Below are 17,700 nucleotides of genomic sequence, written 5' to 3'. Positions count from 1 at the left end.
CTCTCTCTGTACGAAGGAGCACACTACGGCCCTTGCAGCAGAAGCGCAAAGCAGCCTCTTAAGGTAATCCACTAGCTCGGCGATTAAAGACCCGGACACCTTCAAGCGCACCCGGAGTAATCGGCAACAAGACCGCGTGGCACGTTCCGAGCTCGCATAGCAATGCTGCCCCCACCCCAGCCCCAGCCAAACGGCGAAATCCGTGCCACCCGTACACAACTACGCATTGAAAACACCATGGGCACAGGTGGGGAGGGGGGCACAACTACGGCACGCCCAAAGACGCGGCTCAACCGCACTAGGGGCTTCCCGCTTTGTTATTTTTCTCTCTTTCAGGACTTTAATCTCTGGAAACCCTGTCCGGCAGCATGATTGCCACACACATGATGCAGCAACCAAGGAGGCAGAAAGCTACATCGCACCACTAAACTCCCAGGTGGATTCCGATAACGAGTGAAATACTTGCTTTAAATACCATTCCTCAGCTTGCCCTTGGAGGGGACATGTCAAATAGTCCTACTTTCTACTTATCGCACTACTTGTATCATTCTGGTTTAACGCACCTTTTTGAATAAACAATGCATAGCACTAGACTATTATCGCATTCTCTATTCTTCTTTATATATATATATGTTCATTCATGACATCCAGCACCCGTACACTCTGGTACGGCCAGTATGCTAGGGGCTTAAGCATACCCCATAATACGGTGTGAGAAGTCCGAACACTTTCGACAGTGCGGCACCCTGAACTTATATCATTATATGCATCAGCTCTGAATCATGTCTTGAGTCAATAGTTGGGTTTTCCCGGCTCCCATGTGTTTGGTACCTTACGTTCCGCTATATCAGCTAAGGTAGCACTGGGAGAACTACTGCGATTGTGCCCCGGTTCAGCTGGGCTAAGCACCTCAGTAGAGAAAGCTAAAAATGATGTCATGATAAGGCGAGAGCTGGTCGCTCTTCGAGAGGTTTCGAGTCCCTAAAGACTTATGCCGCTTAGAGCGAGGAGTCGGCTTTGTCCGGCTTAAAGGCGTGTATAGCGCCCCGAATTCGGCCTTACGAATACTAGGGGCTTCGCCAAAATTTAAAATTATAGAATTCTATGGCTAAGTGAGAGTGATAAAGCATTATAGTCCGATTGCCTTGTTCGTTGTGCTGAGCACCTCCCTCGAAGGACCCAAAAATGGGAAAAAGAGTGCTCAGGTTTATCCCGAACACCCCAGCACTCGTGGCATGGGGGCAGAAGCTGACGACTAGCCATCTCTCGGATTTGATAAACAGCCAAACAGAAGGTAATATTTTAAATTCAAACAAGCATTGCATAGCGCATATGAACAAGTTTTCATAATACAGGATCACACGAGCAAGTTCATTCAAATATTACATCTTTCGCACACTCGTCCGCTACAAGACGGGCACCCTTCAGGACACCCTCATAATACATCTCGGGGTGGCGATGCTCCTTGCCCTGCGGCGGCCCCTCCTTCACCAGCTTCTCAGCGTCCATCTTGGCCCAGTGCACCTTTGCACGAGCAAAAGCCCGGCGGGCACCTTCGATACAGACGGACCGCTTGATGACTTCCAGTTGTGGGCAGGCATCCACAAGCCGCCTCACTAGGCCGAAATAGCTGTTGGGAAGGGAGTCGCCTGGCCACATCCGGACTATAAAGCCCTTCATGGCATGTTCGGCCACCTTGTGCAGCTCGACCAGTTGCTTCAGCTGGTCGCTCATGGGAATCGGGTGTTCGGTCCCAGTATATTGAGACCAGAACAACATCTCCGTCGAGCTTCCCTCTTCGGCCTGGTAATATCTCGCGCATCCGACACGCTGCGGGGCAAATCTGCGAATGCTCCTGGAGAGCTCCGGACTCGGGTAAGTAACAAGTAATTTACTTTCACATGCTTGCTTTGCATATTGAATGTCTTACCCACCGCTATCTTCCTCATCGCCTCAATCTCCTAGAGGGCCTTTTGGGCTTCAGCCTTGGCATTCTTTGCGCTCTCGAGGGCCGCAGCAAGCTTGGACTCTTGTGTCCTCGAGTCAAGCTCCAAAGCCTCGTGCTTCTTCACAAGATCCTGGAGCTCTTGCTGCACCTCGCCCACCCGTGCCTCTTGCCTCTCCCGCTAGGTGCACTCCTTGGCCGCTTTGTTTTCGGCCTCGGACATCGCTTGCTTCAGGGTTGCCACTTCGGTCGTGGCCCCTGGCACATTCATGATGATCCTGTCATTTCGCAACCACATTTTATTTTATATATAGACAAGGTATTACTTACCTTTGTTCTCCTCGAGCTGCCTCTTGGCAAGGCCGAGCTCTTTCTCGGACCCCTCGAGGTCCTGCTTCAGTGCGGCGACCTCCACAGTCAGTGCGGCAGAGGTCAGCGGTGAAGCCTGCATATGCATACAGACATACTTATTTTAGACTCCTGCGGATATTATTTGATCCTCTATTCGGCTTTTCTTTGTGAACACCAAACAGAGCATCGGGGGCTACTGTCTATGCGGTAATATTTTCCTATATTCTAAATACTTACCTCAAAGCCTGTTAGAAGGCTGGCACAAGCTTCAGTCAGTCCGCTCTTGGCGGACTGAACCTTCTTGATCACCGCACTCATAATAGTGCAATGCTCTTCATCGATGGAAGCGCCGCGAAGCGCTCCCAGCAGGTTGTCCAGTGCCTCTGGATGGACAGAGGTCACCGGCACGGGCGGCTTGCCCCTCTTGGAAGAGGGCCGCATGCTCGAGTCCGGAACCACTTGAGGTTCCGGCGCGGTGTTCGGCTGAGAGCCGGACTTGGAGCCCCCGGGAGCCTTGCTCCCTTTGCTCCTGGAGTCTGGGAGGTCGCCTTGAGGCGCCTCCGGGACCGTCTCCCCTAGCTCGGTGCCCCTTGAGACAATGCCTCGGCATTGTCCGTAGGGCAATGGGAGGAGGCGGTTGGAAGTGTATCACTATTCATGTCCGACGAGTCCAAGGAACCGTCCGACGATGATACATCGATACGGGCTTGGGGCGGACTGCATAATCATATTCGACGTTAGGAGAAGCAGTGCGACAAAGGTATACTATGAGTTACTCTGGTATCTGAATACTTACGACTTCGCCAAGGGCTTGGCCCTGAGCAGGCACTCGTCTTCGCCGTCGGCGGCGGTGGTGGAGCAGTCCGGAAGGAGAGTCCTTCCCTTCTTGGACCCTTCGGCCTCCCCGGTTGGGGAGGCTTTCCTTTTCTTGTCTCCCCCGTCTGGAGGGGGAGAATCTTCATCATCCTTCTCCTCGTTTTCACGGGAGGAGGATGTCTCGGTGTTGTCGGACAATGAGTCTGATACCACCTGGCGCCGAGAACTCTTTCGGGTTCCCTTGGCCTTCTTCTTGGTCTTCTCCGGCACCTCATAAGGAGCCGGAGTCCGCATCTCCATCAGGAGAGCGTCCGCAGTGTCTTCGGGAAGAGGGGTCGGACAGTCAATCTGCTCCGATGCCTCCACCCAGTCTTGTCAAAGGCATGGGAGCTCAGACCCCGCACATGGTTAAGCTATGGGAAATAAATATCCTACCAAATGTACAGAACTTACCAGATTCGCAGGGCGCTTCACGCTTAGCCCGCGGTCCTCAGTGAGAGAAGGAGGACCTCGGCGCCCTTGAACATCACCCTCCAGACATCTTTGTGCATCGTGTCGAAGAGCTCACTTAGAGTTTGGTGCCGGGCCGGGTCAAACTCCCATAAGTTGAAATCCCGTTGTTGACACGGGAGGATCCGGCGGAAGAGCATGACCTGGACTATGTTGACAAGCTTAAGTTTCTTGCTTGTCATGTTCCAGATACACTTCTGGAGTCCGTCCAGCTCCACCGATGAACCCCAGGACAGGCCCTTCTCCTTCCAGGAAGTGAGCCATGTGGGGATTCCAGATCGAAACTCGGGGGCCGCCACCCAGTTGGTGTCGTGCGGCTCGGTGATGTAGAACCACCCCGATTGCCACCCCTTTATGGTCTCCACGAAGGAGCCCTCGAGCCATATAACGTTGGGCATTTTGCCCACCATGGCTCCGCCGCATTCCTCTTGTTGGCCGCCCACCACCTTCGGCTTGATATTGAAGGTCTTCAGCCATAGGCCGAAGTGGGGCCGGATGCGGAGGAAAGCCTCGCACACGACGATGAACGCCGAGATGTTGAGGATGAAATTCGGGGCCAGATCATGAAAGTCCAGCCCGTAGTAGAACATGAGGCCGCGGACGAATGGATGGAGGGGAAACCCCAATCCGCGGACAAAATGGGGGAGGAAAACCACCCTTTCGTGAGGTTCCGGGGTAGGGATGATCTGCCCCGCTGCTGGCAGCCGGTGCGCGATATCCACGAATAAGTATCCGGCTCCACATAACATTTTGATGTGCCCCTCCGTGATGGAGGAGGCCATCCACTTGCCTCCCGCTTCGGACATGTTTGGAGAGAGTTGAGAAGGAGGATGCGGATTTGGGCGCTGGAGCTTGAGTGCACGAGAATGGATGAGCAAGGAGGAAGAAGGTGTAGGTAGAAAAAGGTGAAATCTTATCCCTTTATAAGGGCGGACTAAACTATGCGCCCCCACTAGCCTGGTAAAACTCGCTTATCCCCCAAGCACCGTAATTGATGGCGCGGTTGGGTTACCCACGTCCATATTGATGAGAATCCCGTAATAAGGGGAACATGATCTCTGCTTTGACAAGACATGTCAAGAAACCACCTCGCGTTATGTGCAGGGCTGGTTAAAGAAAAATGGTTCAAATAATTACCGGGCCGTGGCATGATGTCATGCTGCCAAAACGTGTCAGCAGATTAGATTTGTGGTAATATTATTCTCTCTACGATGGTATGTGGAACTTATTTTGCAGGGTCGGACACTATCCTTGTATTCAAATTCTTCCGTGGTGTATTCGGAGGAGGAACCCGCCTTGCAATGCCGAAGACAACACTGCGTGCCGGACTCATCGTCACTGAAGCCTGGTTCAAGGGCTACTGAGGGAGTCCTGGATTAGGGGGTCTCCGGACAGCCGGACTATATCCTTTGGCCGGACTATTGGACTATGAATACACAAGATTGAAGACTTCGTCCCGTGTCCGGATGGGACTCTACTTGGCGTAGAAGGCAAGCTAAGCAATACGGATATGTATATCTCCTCCTTTGTAACCGACCTTGTGTAACCCTAGCCCCTTCTGGTGTCTATATAAACCGGAGGGTTTTAGTCCGTAGGAAAACATACAATTAGACCATAGGCTAGCTTATAGGGTTTAGCCTCTCCGATCTCGTGGTGGATCAACTCTTGTACTACTCATATTATCAAGAATAAATCAAGCAGGACGTAGGGTTTTACCTCCATCAAGAGGGCCCAAACCTGGGTAAAACATCGTGTCCCCTGCCTCCTATTACCATCCACCTTAGACGCACAGTTCGGGACCCCCTACCCGAGATCCGCCGGTTTTGACACCGACAATGAGGGTTATGTGGAGAAGACAAAAAAGGAGAAAGTCTCACATCGACGCGGCTAATCAACGGGCTAGGGATATGCCCATCAATTGAGTTCAATGCAAGGAGTAGGGATTGCCATGCAACGGAGATGAAGCGTGTCATAAATGAAACGGTGGAAAGTTGCATGTCAATATATCTCAGAATGGCTATGGGAATGCAATAATAGGTAGGTATGGTGGCTGTTTTGAGGAAGATATAAGGAGGTTTATGTGTGATAGAGCGTATCATGTCACGGGGTTTGGATGCACCAGTGAAGTTTGCACCAACTCTCAAGGTGAGAAAGGGCAATGCACGGTACCGAAGAGGCTAGCAATGATGGAAAGGTGAGAGTGCGTATAATCCATGGACTCAACATTAGTCATAAAGAACTCACATACTTATTGCAAAAATCTACAAGTCATCAAAAACCAAGCATTACTCATAAAAACAGCAATTGCACTAGGCCTTGGGTTAGTAGGTTAGTCCCAAAAATAATATAAAAGTGTACAGTAAGGCCCATTAAACATCCGAAACAGATAATATAATAGCATGGAAAAATCAAAAATTATAGATACGTTGGAGACGTATCAATTGCTTTCTTCATGACATATACATATTCCTTTGACTATGAGATTATGCAACCCCCGAATACCGGAGGAACGCCTTGTGCGCTATCCAATGTCACAACGTAACTAGGTGATTATATAGATGCTCTATAGGTGTCTCCGAAGGTGTTTGTTGGGTTGGCATAGATCGAGATTAAGATTTGTCACTCCAAGTATCAAAGAGGTATCTTTGGGCCCTCTCGGTAATGCACATCACGAAAAGCCTTGCAAGCAATGTGATTAATGAGTTAGTTACGGGATGATGCATTACGAAACGAGTAAAGGGACTTGCCGGTAATGAGATTGAACTAGGTATAAAGATATTGACGATCGAATGTTGGGAAAGTAACATACCGATGACAAAGGGAATGACGTATGTTATCATTGCAGTTTGACCGATAAAGATCTTCGTAGAATATGTAGGAACCAATATGAGCATCCAGGTTCTGCTGTTGGTTATTGACCAGAGATGTGTCTCAGTCATGTCTACATAGTTCTCGAACCCGTAGGGTCCGCACACTTAACATTTGATGACGATTTGTATTATGACTTATGTGTTTTGGTGACCGAAGATTGTTTGGAGTCCAGGATGAGATCACGGACATGACGATGAGTCTCAAAATGGTCGAGAGGTAACAATTGATATATTGGACGATGATATTCGGACACCGGAATGGTTTCAGAATGATTCGAATATATTTCGGAGTATCGAGGGGTTACCGGAACCCCCCGGGGAAAGTAATGGGCCACTATGGGCCATAGGGGAGAGAGGAGGCATCCCACAAGGGGTGGCCATGCCCCCTTTCCTTCTCCTCCTCCTTCTCCCTTCCCCTTTCCCCCTCCACGAGTAGGAATAAGAGGGGGGGCCCGAATCCTACTAGGACCAGGAGTCCTAGTAGGACTCCCCCCACTTGGCGCGCCCCCTAGGGCTGGCCTCCTCCCTCTCCCTCCTTTATATACGTGGGTAGGGCATCCCTTGGAGACACATCAATTGTTCCAAGCCATGTGCGGCATCTCCCTCCACAGTTTACTCCTCCGGTCATATTGTCGTATCGCTTAGGCGAAGCCCTGCGCGGATCACATCACCATCACCATCACCATGCCGTCATGCTGACAAAACTCTCCCTCGACACTTTGCTGGATCAAGTGTTCGAGGGATGTCATCGAGCTGAAAGTGTGCTAAACTCGGAGGTGTCATATGTTCGGTACTTGATCGGTTGGATCGCGAAGACGTTCGACTACATCAACCGCGTTAACCTAACGCTTCCGCTTTCGGTCTACGAGGGTATGTGGACATACTCTGCCCCTCTCGTTTCTATGCATCTCCTAGATAGATCTTGCGTGATCGTAGGAATTTTTTTTGAAATTGCATGCTATGTTACCCAACACCCACACCTTATCGTGGGTCGTGCCGAAGAGGTATTGCACGGTGGCCGGATTGTTAGGCTTATAAGACCACATCGGACTGGTACTTTGTTGGCAAGGAAGGAGGCGGCGTCTGAGCATTATCTGGACCACATTGGTCAGCTTGGCGTCGGTCTCTATTACGTTGGAGATGCATTTTTGCAGCATCTTCACCTCATCGGTGGATCCCCAGTTAGGACCTTTTTTGGTCCACGAGGTCAATCTCGCTGGTGGACCGGATCTGAATTCGGGAGCCGCCATCCAGGCTAAATCCCTTGGTTCCGTAATATAGAACCACTCCTTCTGCCACACCTTGACGGTGTCAATGAATCTGCCCTCCGGCCATTAAACTCGGGTGAGCTTGCTGATCATCGCTTCACCACAGTCCACCTGGGCGCCACCTGCCACCTTCGACTTGACGTTGAATACTTTCAGCCACATGCCGAAATGTGGCTGAACTCGCAAGAGGGCCTCACAAACGACGATGAAGGCCGAAATGTGGAGGAGGGGTTGGGGGCAAGATCATGGAAATCTAGCCCATAAAACAACATTAACCCCTCACGAAGGGGTGTAGAGGAAATCCCAGCCCTCGGATAAAGTGGGGGAGGAACACCACCCTCTCGCTTGACTTGGGTGTGGGGATGACCTGACCCTCTTCAGGGGCCCGGTAGGCGACATCGGCCGGCAAGTAGATGGCTCGCTTTAGCTCCTTGATATCGCTGTTGGTGATGATGGAGGCCTCCCACTTGTTGTTGGCACCGGATCCGGCCATGACCAAAGCTAGGGAGAAGCTGGGAAGGAGATCTTCTACGAAAAATAGAGCAGGGCGCCGGAGCTCTAGAGATAGGAAAGGCGATAGCAAGAGGTGGAAGAAGGCGTAGGCTGGTAACTGCGGTTATTCCCCTTTTTATGGGCCGCGGAGGAGCCGAGGTTTCCTCTTTTCACGTCGCGGGCCTTTCCACTTCCCGATACGCTCACAACGTTATGCGTGGGTGGGGGAATCAAAATCATTGATCATATCCCCTAAAAAACGGGGCACGATCTCTGCCTTGATGAGACATGCCAATAGAGGGGCGGCCTCGAGCCGCGTATCGAGAACTTCCAGCCGTTTGGTGTTATGACCGGACGCGACCCATCGCCAAAAAGTTGTCAGACGAGGGCAATGTTCACACTTGAGCACTTTGGCCTTCGAGGCTAAGTAAAACAAATGCTTTGGATTTCGGACACCACTCAACTCCGAGCATGCACAGGACATGATGGAGAACTAGCCTCGCAAGCCGAAGACCATTGGATATGCGAATACTGGACACAAGCCCTAGCGTTGGAGGCTAGTTCGGGGGCTACTGAGAGAGTCCTGGATTAAGGGGTCCTTGAGCCGTCGGCCTATGGCTTATGGGCCGGATTGGTAGGCTACTGTGGAGCCGCCCTCCAAGTCAAGATTAGGCATGATCTTTCCTTCATTATAACCTATCGCCTGTAACCCTAACCCTACTGGTGCCTATATAAAACCAGAGGGCTTTAGTCTTTAGGTCCAGAGCAACATCCAATCCCTCGTTAACCTAGGGTTTAGCTCGCCTTATCTCGAGGTAGATCGATGTTGTAACCATACCATACACATCAAATACAATCAAACAAGACGTAGGGTTTTACCTTTTAGAGAGGGCCTGAACCTGGGTAAACACCTTGTTCATCGTTCCTTGTTCCCCATGGATCCTAGATCCACAACTCGGCCCCCCTACCCGAGACCTGTCGGCTTTGACACCGACACCAAGTCTGTCCACAAATATAAAAGACTGAGTTGGTGACGATGGTGTCTATCTTCTGTCATTCCTGACCATCAGATCTGCATCTAACGGTTGTGAGGTAAGTTGTGGCATTTTTGCAACAAGACCCCACTTCTCTGCTGCAACTTACAGAAAACCCCTTCATATCTAGAAACCGATCACATCCCTCCCTCACCTCATCAAAACAACCACGAACAATATATTTTGAGGGAAACCTTTCACGCACACACGCCAAAATTAGAGTATTTTTCTTTCAAGTTTGTAAACATATATTATTCTAATCCATTCACACTGCGTTTGGATGTCTTCATTGGAGCCCAGGAAATGGATTTTGTAATCATCTGGGGTCAATATGGATGTTTGGTTGGACACTAAATTCGTATTGGAAATGAAAGAGCAATTCAGCCCGTTTTCGCTCCCGTGAAAATATCCCTCCCATGTTTCGGAGGGGTGGCACTCCGAATTGGCCCAAAATCGCTCTCTCCCGTAGAACGTACCGCTTCAGCCCACGAAACAGAAATAGAAGGCAGCGAAGGGGAACGGGAGGGGCGAACTCGAGCACTGACCTAGGTCGTGGCGGTGGTGACCTAGCAGCAGGTGGCGGCGGCGACCACCACGGTGGCCGGCGGCGGCGCAGGTCCATTGAGGGAGTCCTGGATTAGGGGGTGTCCGGATGGCCGAACTATACCTTCGGCGGACTCCTGGACTATGAAGATACAAGATTGAAGACTTCGTCCCGTGTCCGGAAGGGACTTTCCTTGGCGTGGAAGGCAAGCTTGGCGATACGGATATGTAGATCTCCTACCATTGTAACCGACTCTGTGTAACCCTAGCCCTCTCCGGTGTCTATATAAACCGGAGAGTTTTAGTCCGTAGGACGAACAACAATCATACCATAGGCTAGCTTCTAGGGTTTAGCCTCTCTGATCTCGTGGTAGATCTACTCTTGTATTACCCATATCATCAATATCAATCAAGCAGGACGTAGGGTTTTACCTCCATCAAGAGGGACCGAACCTGGGTAAAACATCGTGTCCCCTGCCTCCTGTTACCATCTGGCCTAGACGCATAGTTCGGGACCCCCTACCCGAGATCCGCCGGTTTTGACACCGACATTGGTGCTTTCATTGAGAGTTCCTCTGTGTCGTCACTTTTAGGCCCGATGGCTTCTCCGATCATCAACAGCGATGCGATCCAGGATGAGACTTTTCTCCCCGGACAGATCTTCGTATTCGGCGGCTTTGCACTGCGGCCAATTCGCTTGGCCATCTGGAGCAGATCGAAAGCTACGCCCCTAGCCATCAGGTCAGATTTGGAAGTTTGAACTACATGGCCGACATCCGCGGAGACTTGATCTTCGACGGATTCGAGCCACAGCCAAGCGCGTCGCACTGTCACAATGGGCATGATTTAGCTCTGCCGCCGAACAGTGCCCTGGAGGCCGCACCTGTGTCCGCTCCGACCCCTAGCTCGGAGCCGATCACACCAATCGAGGATGGGTGGTTAGACACCGCCTCGAGGGCTGCAATCTCTACGGCGATCGAGCCGAACACCAGCCCTATTATCTGCGAAGCCCGTGACTCCAAGGAGCCGGACTCCTCTCCAGACACCGAGCCCTCCGCGCCCCGACCGATCGATTGGGCGCTGATCATGGAGTTCACCGCCGCAGACATCTTTCAGCACTCGCCCTTCGGTGATATTCTGAATTCACTAAAGTCTCTCTCTTTATCAGGAGAGCCCTGGCCGGACTATGGTCAACAAGGTTGGGATGCGGATGATGAAGAAATTCAAAGCCCACCCACCACCCACTTCGTAGACACGGTCGATAATTTAAATGACGTGCTCGACTTCGACTCCGAAGACATCGACGGTATGAACGACGATGTAGGAGATGAACACGAACCAACGCCTATAAGGCACTAGACAGCCACCTCATCTCATGATGTATACATGGTGGACACACCCAAAGGAAGCGACGACGAGGAACACAGGGATGCAACGAGGGATCGTTCACTCGAAAAGCAATCAAAGCGGCGACGTAAGCGCCGCTCCAAGCCCCGCCTCGACAGAGACAGCAACCATACAGACCCAGCCATAGAGCAGGACGAGCCGACGGACGACGAACATGCCTTCGAGCAAGCGTCCGAACAGGGAAACTTGGATAAACAAACCGAACACCCCGTCCCCGGCGAAAACAATAGTCCGGACGACCTTACGCCGGATAAACTCATGGAGCAGAAGAACCTCCATAAAAGGCTCGTCGCCACTGTGCATAGCTTGAAAAAGCAGAAGCGGAAGCTCAAAACTGCGGAAGATGCACTCAGAATCAGATGGAGCAAAGTACGCAACACCGCAAACAAATATGCCGGCAGTTGCCGCACAAAAAGCTATCCAAAGCGAAAGCTACTGCCTGAATTTGACGAGGAGGCCTTAGAGCCCCCGCAGTCAAAAAATAGGAAAGCCATCCGGTCGGATGGACGACCGCATGGCCAGCATGGAGCGGCAAGCGGCGCCGCACACAAGCCAGCACGCGATCCACCAAAGGATCCGCATAAAAAATACGGCCCGGCCAAATCTATATACGGGCCAAGAAAGCAAGCTCTAGTAAGCAATGCAACACAACAAATATCCGAACATCACGACACACCCAAATACAGGGGTGCCGCACACCCCCTATGTTTCACCGATGAGGTGCTGGACCAAGAATTTCCAGCGGGATTCAAGCCCGTAAACATAGAGGCGTACGACGGAACAACAAACCTTGGGGTCTGGATCGAGGATTATATCCTCCACATACACATGGCCAGAGGAGATGACCTCCACGCCATAAAATACTTACCCCTCAAGCTTAAAGGGCCAGCCCGGCATTGGCTCAAAAGCCTTCCCGAAAACACCATTGGAAGTTGGGAAGAGCTTGAGGATGCTTTCCGGGCAAATTTTCAAGGGACCTATGTCCGCCCTCCGGATGCAGACGATCTCAGTCACATACTCACATAACTCAACAGCCCGGAGAGTCAGCCCAGAAATTCTGAAACAGATTTCTTACTAAAAAGAATCAGATAGTCGACTATCCGGACGCCAAAGCCCTAGCAGCTTTTAAGCACAACGGTCGAGACGAATGGCTCGCCAGACACCTCAGCCAAGAAAAGCCAAGAACAATGGCCGCTTTTGCGCAGGAGAGGACAGTTGGTTGGCAAGATGTAGCACCAGCGATCCAAGTACATCCGAAGTTAGGGATGGAAACGGAAAACCCCGACGCAGCGAGGACCAGCGCCGGAATAAGGGAAACAACCCAAAGAGCATGGCGGTCAACGCCGGATTCAAAAGCTCGCGGCAGAATCATAGAAAGCCGTCCCTCAAGGATAACAGGGACGAGCTATCCAACTTAAACAAAATCTTGGACAAGATATGTCAAATACACAGTACTCCCGGGAAGCCTACGAACCATACCCACAGAGATTGTTGGGTTTTCAAGCAAGCCGGCAAACTCAACGCCGAACACAAGGGGCTCGACACACCAAGTGAGGACGACAACGAACCCCACAAGCAGAGCACCAGAAAACAAAAGGATTTCCCACAAGAAGTCAAAACAGTACACTTACTTCACGTGACGAACAGAACGGCGCCACCAGAGATATGCGCCATACGGCCTATCCCAAAGGAGTCTCGCCAATGGTTGTTACAACCGATCACCTTCGACCATCAGGATTACTCTAGAAGTATCCGGAACGCAGGCTGGACTGCCTTGGTATTAGTTCCAATAATCGGCGGACTCCATTTTACAAATGTCCTGATGGACGGCGGCAGTGGTCTAAACCTGTTATACCAGGACACAATCCGCAACATGGGGATAGACCCAACCAAAATTCGCCATAGCAAAACCTCCTTTCAAGGGGTAACGCCAGGCCCGGATGCCCGTTGCATGGGTTCTCTCCGGCTAGAAGTTATGTTCGGCTCCCCCGATAACTTCCGTTGCGAACAGCTAACTTTCCACATCGCCCCATTCTCAAGTAGCTATCAAGCACTGCTGGGACGCGAAGCTTTCGCCCGCTTTAACGCAATACCGCATTATGCATCTCTTACGCTTAAGATGCCCGGTCCACGAGGCATCATCTCATTAAAGGGAAAACATTGAGTGTTCCTCCCGCGCGGAAAATAGTGCGGCTGCCTTGACAGCCCCATAATAAAGCGGCTTCACCAGCCAAAGCATCTAAACAGGTCGTCAAGACCACGGACACGGCTAGACGAGTCCGGCATAAACATACAATTGATGAAGGCTTAATAACCGTATACCCCTGCACTGGGGGCTCCGCGCATATAAAACAAGAGACAATAAAGCTCAATTTTACCCATTTCGATTTATACTTTGTTTATTTAGTATAACTCATGTTCGGCACGATCTTTCTTTAATTAAGTTCCTCTCTTTTACAGATGAACAACGTGCTACGCCCGTCCAGGATACGGCACAACGGAGACACAGGCGCAGACGTGCAGCAGGGACCCGTTCCAAGGATTCTTTTCAGATTAAGACCCCGTGTAAACCTTTTTTACTGTCTCTTGTTGATACACATCCCCTGGTTTTTTGGTATAACCAAGGAGGAGGCTGGCGTTTTGGCATGTGGCCACGTCAGAGTTTTGCACGTACCTGGACACTAGGGGCTTATTACTAAGGGCGTTATCCCGCCCGCCCTCATAAAGACCGAATACCTTAGGGAGTGTTCGGCGTCGCGAGTTTGGCCTTATATGCATCAGCTCCGAATCATGTCTTTGGTCAAATGTTGGGTTTGCCCGGCTCCTGTGTTTTGCTGCCTTACGTTCCGCTCTATCGGCTAAGGCGGCACCAGGAGAACTACTGCGATTGTGCCCCGGTTCGGCCAGGCGAGCACCTCAGTAGAGAAAGCCGAAAACTGACTGTCATGATATAGCGTGAGACTGGTCAACCACTCGATGACTTACCGAAATCTTTAGGATTCCTCCGCATTAACGAAGGGCCGTTTCCTGGCCAGGCACATACGCGCCCCGAGTTCGGGCGAGCGCAGGCGCCACCAGGGGCTATATAAGTAGCCTCAATGTCAAACTCCTATGGCTAAGTGAAAGTGATAAAGCATCATAGTCCGATTGCCTAGTTCGCTGCGCTATCACCTCCTTTGTAGGACCAAGACGTTGGATCAAGTGTGAAAATGCACCTTCTGCGAACACTCCCGCATTATGTGCGTGGGGGCTGAAGCCGACGACTGCCATCTTTCAGATTATATACACGTATATGTTAAACGGCCGCACAGGAGGTATTCCAATACTTGCAGGCACAAGTATAAAAAGCTTCTACAATTTATCAAAATATTGTTTTACAATAATACATGCTATTCGAATATAGTATCCTTCGAGCACTGCGTCTCTATTAAACGAGCGCCTTGCAGAACTTCCTGAAAATAGTGCTCGGCAGGTACTCGGCTTCCATCCGAGTCTGGGGATGCAACAGCGGTGGCTTCCATTTCCGCCCAGTATGTCTTGACACGGGCAAGAGCCATCCACGCACCCTCTATGCACGTTGACCTCTTCATCGCATTGATATGCGGCGCCGCACCAAGGAACTGCCGCACCAAGTTGAAATAACTTTTCGGCTCTGGCCTCTCTAGTCACAAATGATTCATGACATACTTCATGGCGAGTCCGGACAACCTATTTAGCTCGGCCCACTCGGCCAAACGATCGGCTAATGACAGTGAACGCTCTGGATTGTGGAACTGCGACCAGAAGAGCTTTTCCACTTCGCGATCTTCTTGATCTTGGAAGTGTTCGGCCGCATCTGCGGCACTCGCTGGTAAATCCAGATAGGTGTCTGTCGTACTCCACATCTGGTCTAACGGAGCATGTTTAGGATCACAGAACTTCCTCCGCAGCATAAAGGGCTTTCCAGCCGCGATCTCTCCGGCCTGACGCAGCTCCTCCTTCATAGCTCTCATCGCAGAGCGAGCATCCTCGGCAACGACCTTCTTCAGGTCCGTCCGTTCCGCCCGATCTTCTTTTTCAAGAAGCTTGCAATGGTCAGCAGCGTTCTTCAGCCTCACGGCCATCTCGGCCATTTCCTTCTTGCTTCGGCAGTGAGAAGCCTGTTCGGCTTTCAGCTCTTCAATTGCCTTTCCGGCAGCCGCATCACTTTCCCTGGCTTGCTCCTTGGCTCGGGAAAGTTCCGCCCGAAGATTCTCCATGGCAGCAGCACCATCTACATCAAGCGCACACATTGTAAGATACTGGCATAAAGCTCCTCTTACCAGGCACCGCCGACGGAATTACATACCTTGTGCCTCGTCAAGCCGCTTGTGGACAAGCACGATGTCGGCATCTGCCACGTCAAGTTGCAGCTTTAGCTCGGCAAATCCATAAGTCCGGCTGGCCACCGGACACTTCGCCACCTACATATAAAGGCGGCATATTGGACCTGGGATTATGATCCTCTGTGCGCCGTCACTTTTGACAACACACAGAGTCTCAGGGGCTACTATCTACACAAGGCGCATCTTATTTATGCGCAACTGTCCAAAAAGGGTACATTATTTCGCGTACCTCAAAACCTGTCAGTAAACTCCTGACGGCCTCGTGCAATCCGCTCTCCGCGGATGAAATCCTCTCAATCACCGTACCCATCAATGCACGGTGCTCCTCTGAGATGGATGCTCGCCCTAGCAGATCCTTCAGCTCCTCCGACCGCGCACCAGACGGTGCCGGACTCGTCAGATGGCCCTTTCCGAAGGCCGGACATGGAGGGTTTTGGGGGGCCATATGACTACCTTCCGGCCCCGCCGGATTTGGAGAAACCCTCCACGATGATACCTCAGGGTCGCCCGCCTCGCAAGGCGGTACGGGAGGGGGAGGCGTTCTGCTCTCCATCATCTCCGGAAGAAGATCCCCCGAAGACGAGCTCTCCTGAGAAGGGCTAAGGTCCGAGCTACAAGGTAAATTTTTGATTACTTTTCTCAGATATAAAGCGGGGATTTCTCTCGTTTCTTAAAAAGAAAACTCCTCTCTACTTACGGCTCGGTGGAGGGCTGATCCCCTTGAGGGCATAATTCGGCCGAAGTATCCCCCAGCACAGGACCCTCTGGCGAAGATTTCTTCCCCCGCTTTAAGGCCATGGTCTCCGGGTCTTTAGAGGCGGTCCTCTTCTTCCCCTGAGGAGAGGAATTTTCGATTCCTCCCTTCCGGACAACCTCCTTTGAGAAGGCTGTAGCTTCCTTGTCCCCTCCCTCGCTTCCCTTTGAAGGCACAACCTCCAACATCCTGACTAGCACGGGACCCGGCGTGGTCTCGGGGAGGGGGGGCGGACACCTGATTAGCTTTGCTTTCGCTACCCACTCCTGTTTAAAGGACAGCTCTTTTAGGGGCAATTTTATGATAAATATACGGATAGCGAGTCCGGGCACAAGGCTACTTACTTGAGTATCCGGACGATTGCAGCTCAGACCTGCGTCCTTCGTAGAATCCGGACACACTACTTGTGGTCCGAAGAACAATTTGTACATCTCCATGGGCGTCATGCCCAGAAAATGTTGGAGAACTCGTGGTCCCTCCGGGTTGAACTCCCACAGGTGGAGGGGGCGACGTTTGCAGGGTAGAACTCGGCGAATTAACATAACTTGCGTCACCACGACCAGACTGATGTCTCTTTCTAGGAGATCTCGGATGTGGCCCTGCAACAGGGGCACATCCTTTGCCGGCCCCTAGTCCAGCCCCGTATTGACCCATGACGCCAGTCGTGGCGGGGGACCCGAGCGAAAGGCAGGTGTCGCCACCCACTTAGGGGCCCTGGGAGCGGTAATATAAAACCACTCTCGTTGCCATAAGCTGGACTCCTCTTGAAAAGAGCCCTTGGGCCATGGAATACCAGCACTCTTGCTTATAAAAGCACCTCTGCACTCTGTGTGCCGTCCCTGGATCATCTTCGGATCTACTTTGAAGGTCTTGAGCCATAGTCCGAAGTGAGGAGTGATACGGAGGAAGGCTTCACACACGACGATGAATGAGGAAATATGGAGGATGGACTCCGGGGCTAAGTCGTGAAATTCTAGCCCATAATAATACATGAGCCCCCACACGAAGGGATCCGTCGGGAAGCCTAGCCCCCGAAGGAAGTGAGACATGAACACCACACTCTCGCCGGGCTTGGGAGTGGGAATGACCTGCCCTTGAGCAGGCAGCCTATGCGAGATTTCGTCGGTCAAGAACCTGGCCTCTCTCAACTTCAGCACGTCCTCCTCCGTGACGGAGGAGGGCATCCATCGGCCTCGAAGGTCGGAACCGGACATTGTCGAAGGTCCGAAGCGCCTGAAATCTGGAACCTTGGGTGTTGGAACTCGAGGCGAAGGGCGGACTCGTTTGAGATTGAAAGAAAGGATCAAGGCCTTGGTCTCTTTATAAGAGGTTGAATACCAAGGGCC

The sequence above is a fragment of the Triticum urartu genome, chromosome 5A, assembly GCF_056163025.1.
Source record: "Triticum urartu cultivar PI428250 chromosome 5A, HENAU_Tu73, whole genome shotgun sequence".
Lineage (NCBI taxonomy): Eukaryota > Viridiplantae > Streptophyta > Magnoliopsida > Poales > Poaceae > Triticum > Triticum urartu.
Note: the sequence above shows the minus strand (reverse complement) of the source record.